The sequence below is a fragment of the Myotis lucifugus genome, unplaced genomic scaffold (genome assembly GCF_000147115.1).
Source record: "Myotis lucifugus unplaced genomic scaffold, Myoluc2.0 scaffold_191, whole genome shotgun sequence".
Taxonomy (NCBI): Eukaryota; Metazoa; Chordata; class Mammalia; order Chiroptera; family Vespertilionidae; genus Myotis; species Myotis lucifugus.
Window position 1 is genome coordinate 544,559 of NW_005871239.1, and position 6,000 is coordinate 550,558.

Genomic DNA, 6,000 nt, shown 5'->3' on the forward strand with positions numbered 1-6,000 from the left:
AACTCCACACCCTGTGCGGAGGGCGCTGAACCGTGAGTGGTCCCAAGATCCCTCCCTAGTGAGGATGTCAAGCATCAGTAAGTGTCCCATCCAGTAGGGGTCTCCACCAATATGTCCAATCATCACATGCTCGCTCTTATGAATGAAACAAGAATAAGGCAAAGCGGTGACCTCAGCGCCTACAGCTCTCTACACCTGACAAGTCTCCAACTAAATGGGGCAAAGTATCCACAGGGGTGATTTCAATCTGCCCTGACCTCTCTGGGCTGAACAGGTCACTGAACTTTACTAAGCAACGGTACCAGCCACTTTCAACCCTTTTCATCTCGTGGCACACATAAACTAGTTACTAAAATTCTGCAGCAACCAAACATCCTATGTAATAAAGAGCTAATATGCTAATTAGATCAAACAGCAGAACAACCATCGGGACGACCTTCTGGACAACCTTCCGGACGAAGCCGGGGCTGCAAGAGCCGAGCCCCTTGCACAAATTTCATGCATCGGGCCTCTAGTGTGTATCCATATATATATATATATATATATATATATATATATATATATATATATAATTTGCCAATCTGACGGGGGGAAAAAGGTATAATTTTGATTCATTCACACCGGGCGGCTATTGTTGTGTTGGCTGATGTCATTTTTTTTTTTTTTTTACAATCAAGGGGAAAAGAGTGCCCCTGACTAAATAGTCAGGTATTGCATGTTTTAAATTCTTGTGGCGCACCGGATGAAAATCACCGATCTATACCACAGCGATGAGAACACCGGTCAGAGGTGCGTGAAGAACCTCAAGGTGAGGCCCGCCACATATGGTGGCAGTAAAGTCCCTGAGGACCTTGTGCCTGAGAGTCGCTCCTAATCTGACCACCTTCCTGTGCTCCCAACCCCACGCCCCTGGCTTTTCCTTGTGGGAATGCTGGTTGCCTGTACCCATGCCTTATAGAATTAGAAGGAACTTTCTCCTCTTCTTTGCAAACAGAAGACACTTATGGCAAAACTTATTCTGGGGAAATGTAGTGAGAGAGAAGTGAATGATCAAGTGACAACTGCCGGGCCTATGTCCCTGGCCCATCAACTTCTTGGAACAAGTTACCAGCTTCTCAAGATTCCTTCCTGCTCTATTAAAATAGGGGGGGAGACAAAAATAACGTCTACTTCTTATGTTCCCAGGAAGATGAAAGGAAATAAGGTGGTTTGAGAACAACATGGCACCGTACAAAGAGTTTAGATATCAGTGAATTCTGGGGAATCAGATTCACCAAGACCCTGGAATGAGGGGAGTGAGACTGACAAGGAACCTCTCGAGTGGGCCTGGCTCCCTTCTCTACTCCTTCCTCCCAGCCCCAAGCACAGCCCGTGAGGACCCTCGGCCACCTAAACTGTCCCAGTGTGTTCTGTTAACAGGGCTCTGAGAGGGTCCAAAGTGGAGTCCCAGGCGATGATGTGGCACAGGTAGTTTCCAAAGGAAATTTCCAGAGTCCGGAGTCGGCCAGCACTCTAACAGCCAGCTCCCTGACTGTTTGTCTTTAGGTGTCATGTTCTACCTCATGACCCCTCAATCCTGAGGGTAAGGGCGGGGGATGTCCATCCATCTTTGTTTCCCCAGAGCACCAAGTAGAGCATTTCCAAGAGATGTTTGTTGAAGAATAAGAACAGTGATTATTCATGGTCCAGATAAAGGGAGGGCTACAAAAGAGCCAAGAAAATCCTCCTCCCCCCAAAACCAGCACACACAAATTATTTTAAATAGACCTGAAAAGAACGGCCACCACCAGGGAAGATGGCAGGTCTCCTGTGAACTGTGAGACTGAGTCCCCAACCATGACACGTCTCGAAAGCGTCACAGGCCTGTGGAGAGATTGATTCCCTCAGCCCTTGAGTAGCCGTGCATGAGCCAGGGTAGCTGGGTGACCACAGTGTGCTGAACAGATGTTAGCACTTCCTCCATGGGCCCAGGATGTAAGGGACAGAGAAAGAGCCGTAGACATGTGGAACTGCCATCCCAAACCTCTCCTCTCCATATTCCAGAGAGCCAGAGGTAAAATGGATACTTGGATGCCAAGTGTCATTTCTTCCCTTGCCTGATTCCTCCTCTATGACATCAGCCTCCCAAGCACCCTGTGAGCAAGGCATTCCCAACGGACAGGTAAGCAGACTGAGCAGAGAATACAACACAACTTGGACAGCAGGTTGCAACACGTTCAGCAGAAAACTTGACTACAACGCTGGAAACAGTACTTCCACCCAACCTCTCCTCTTCTCCTCCGAAAACCTAGCATCTCTCTGATTTCCCCACTGGCAAAGAACAAGCAAGACCAACAGCCCAATCACTGTGTTGATTCTAGCTGCCTTGGAGAGTGAAAAACCTGCACTTAAAGGAACAGGAACGCAACAGAGCAGTGAGGAAAAGTCTTTAATGTATGAATTGATAGTGTTACTTCCAGAGCAAAGTATTAGCTGATGATCAGCTTTAGTTTCTCATTACAGTAGGTCCTCGGGTTATGTTGGAGATCCGTTCCTACGGCACGAGGTAACGCGATTTTCGCCGTAAGTCGGAACCCACCTACATAAGCACCTACGTCACTCACATGGAGCACATACACAGCAGTAATGAAGTGAAACAGTAAAAATAATTTTAAAGAAAAATAACAATTCCTGACCTTTACTTGTGGTAAATAAATAATAAAAAACATAAAGCACATATGTATATACGTCGAAATGACAGAGTAACCACGAAACGACGTACGTTGAGTTCGATGTAACCCGAGGACTGCCTGTACACTACAGATAGATGGTGGATGGATTAATTTGCATCAGTAGCCAATGTACCTGGAATATTTTATGGTAAATGGTATAATGGCCAATAGTAACTGCAATTTATCACTGTAAATTTAGTGAGGAATTGAAAAATGATCACACTACAGCTATTAGACATGTCTATAGATTAGATGAAATGCTTGCATTCCTAGAAAAGGCATCCTGGACACCAATTTGGCATTGGCTTCCCCTGGAAAGCAGTTGTTAAGCTTCTCTAGGGAATAGAGGAATGGGAAAAATCGGGTTATTTGCCACCTTGCCCCCCAGACTTGGCAAATAGGCGAGAGCACATAAAAAGCTAGTCAAAGACCCAGCTTCACTGTTATTTTAAAGGACACTTGCGTAAGTATCTCAGCATCTTAACAGACAGGTTCATGTTTGGTATTTCAGGAGCTTGGTATTTCCAAATAAGTCAAGTCCAACGTCAAAGGGGAAAGTCCAGGAAGAGGTGACCTAGGGAGGAGACCCTGAAAGCATCCACCACAGGAAGAACAGAAGCCCCTCCAAAGATGCACCCAGGAAAGGCAGTCTTCAACAGCATCAGAGCCAAGTATCTCTTCCTACATCAACAGCACAGTCAACCAAAAAAGTAATCAGTGAAAAGCAATCTAGACAGAGAGACATGATAAGAAAATAATAGCGAAATGGTGAAGAGTAAAATCAGAAACCAATGTTTATTGAAAAGCGGAATTCTACAGAAAGGAAAGTTTAAACGTCTAACCAGTTCTTCCCATCTGATTTTTATTCATTTTTCCATGTCCACCACAAAACTAGCTTCCTCCATAACGTTTTTAATTTTATGTGTCAATTACAGTTGACATTCAATATCATTTTATATTAGTTTCAGATGTATCTCCATGATGTTAATAATAATCTATAATAATAAAAGCGTAATATGCAAATCAACCGAACCAAACAGCAGAACGACCATCTGGACAACCTTCCGGATGATCTTCCGGACAACCACGCTGTGACACTCACTGACACCAGGCCAGCCAAGGCAGGTGCAATGCGATTGGTCGGGGGCCTGGCCATTGCCCCAGATCGCCCTGCAGAGGGAGGCCACCAGCCAGCAGGGTAATTGATCAATTGGGGGGCTCCATGATCACTCCAAAGAGGGAGGCTCAGGCCACCAACCAGCAGGCAGGGCCTCCCTTTTCGGGGGCGATCCATCGCAGAGCCCCAGTCAGGTAGGCAGGGCCTACCTCTTTGGGGTGATCAATCGCGGGGCTCCCGGACTGTGAGAGGGCACAGGCCGGGCTGAGGGACTCCCCTCCCCCATAGTGCATGAATTTCATGCACCAGGTCTCTAGTAATAAATATTTGTTGATCATTTATTATATGCCAAACTCCCATAAGCACTTCACATGTATCAACTCCTTTCCTTATCAAAACAAACCTCTGTGGCAAATTCTGTTATTACCTTCATTTTACAGATGACAACGGTGAAGCAGAGAGCAAATAAATCATGCAGTGTCACACCTAGTGAAAGATAAAGCCTGCCTTCACACCTGGACACTTGGCTCTAGAGCCTCTGCTCTTAACCACTATGCTTTACTGTCTGTCGTCAATAAGGAGGAAGAGCCAAAGGAAAGGGAGAGAAAACAATGCCAGTGACATAAAATGGGCTCTGCCTTCAGCTTGCTGGAATAAATTCCGCCAAGCAATTCCTAGTGCTTTCATTCTGTGTTCCCCAAGGAAAGTGAACATCGTGATTGCCACCCCGCCCCTCTCCAGCCCACCTCTCCCCCACTGCAGAGAGGACATGGGATTTGGGCAGACCAACTCATGGATATGGTCTCTGAAAAAGTGTCTCTTCTCTCTGCAAAATCATGAGCTGCGGGAGCATTATCCCAATCCATTGAGATACTGCTTCCCGGCAATTGTCGACAGTTTGGCTCAAATAAACTCACAAAATTCTTTAAAACAAAACAAAACACACACACAAAAACCCGTGAGCTACATTTCTGCTTATGGATTAGCCCCCTGCGAGCTTGGAAGTGTAAGTCTTTCCAGATCAAGCTTCAGATCTGCAAAGCTGAAGGTCAGATCCTAGTCTACAATGAAAAAAAGCCAAAGTAGGACAGTGTCCCTTGAAGTGCAACCTGGAACAGTCTTCCAGCCTATTGACTTTTCCAAAAGAGAGTAAAAATGAAGATCATTTACTGAACACTTTACTATGCATGCGCCAGACACTGGTGAGCTGCTCTATAAACCACGTGGTTCCCGAGTATCAAGGTCAACACTGCTTCTGGGACAAAACTTATGTTGGCCTGTGGCTAAATAAGGAAAGTCTGAGACAAAACTTATGTTGGGCCTCCTCAATTTAAAAAAAAAAAATGTTGTGAAGTCATAAAATCCCCAAGTGTAGAGTCACTGACATCAACCACAAAGAGAATGTAGAAAACAAAGAGACAACCCCATTGGCTGAAATATACCCTGTGCTGCTGATGTCTTCCTGGCTGAGCTCCTATCTGACCTCCAGTTACTCCCTCAGTCCCCAGCGGCTGCTACCAGTAGGAATTCCCTATCCTTCCTGGCCAAGCTGACATGCTGGGCAGAGTTCAGCACACAGCTTTAAATGTGATTTCCTGATTAGCAGAGAGACTCCAGTGAGGCAGGAAGGAGTTTAAGCTTGCATACTATATGTCATAGTCATCTCCCGGTTGTTAGGAATGAATACATCAACAGAAATGACCTCGGGCAAACTACCATTCCTGAGAAAATCCCCAACAACCCAGCGAGAGACTCTTACCTCTGCGCGACATCGTTTGTGCTTTCTGCGGACAAGAAAGTGACACACTTAAGACTCGGTTCCTCTAAAATACATTTGAACCGAACAATAAATATTTGAGAAGGCTAATGGCGACTGAGAGAAATGAGCACTGAGAGGGACCAGACACATCGCTCTGACATCGTGGCTAAGAGAGAGGGTGATGAGAGGAGGACCCCAAAACAGACGTCAGGAGCTGGGGTAGTTGACTTGGTTCTGAGGCAATATTGCCTGCAAAATAAGACGGCTGGTCCCTCTAAATCCTAACATTCTCTGATTCTGCTCATTGTCTAAAGAAAAGGGCGAGGTATCTTTATGTCAAGAAGAACAGTGAGAAACAATACTGAAAGAAAACCATGAAGGAAGAGTGGCCAGCTCTTGGGAGGGCGGAGGCG

The 6,000-nt window shown here is 45.8% G+C and overlaps 1 protein-coding gene across 1 annotated transcript in view; it reads right to left on the minus strand.

Moving 5' to 3' along the window:
- SAMD4A (sterile alpha motif domain containing 4A) overlaps positions 1 to 6,000 on the minus strand; it is a gene marked incomplete at its 3' end in the record, with an annotated part of 179,553 nt that overhangs the window by 114,143 nt on the left and 59,410 nt on the right. The gene's annotated exons all lie outside the window — the stretch shown is intronic.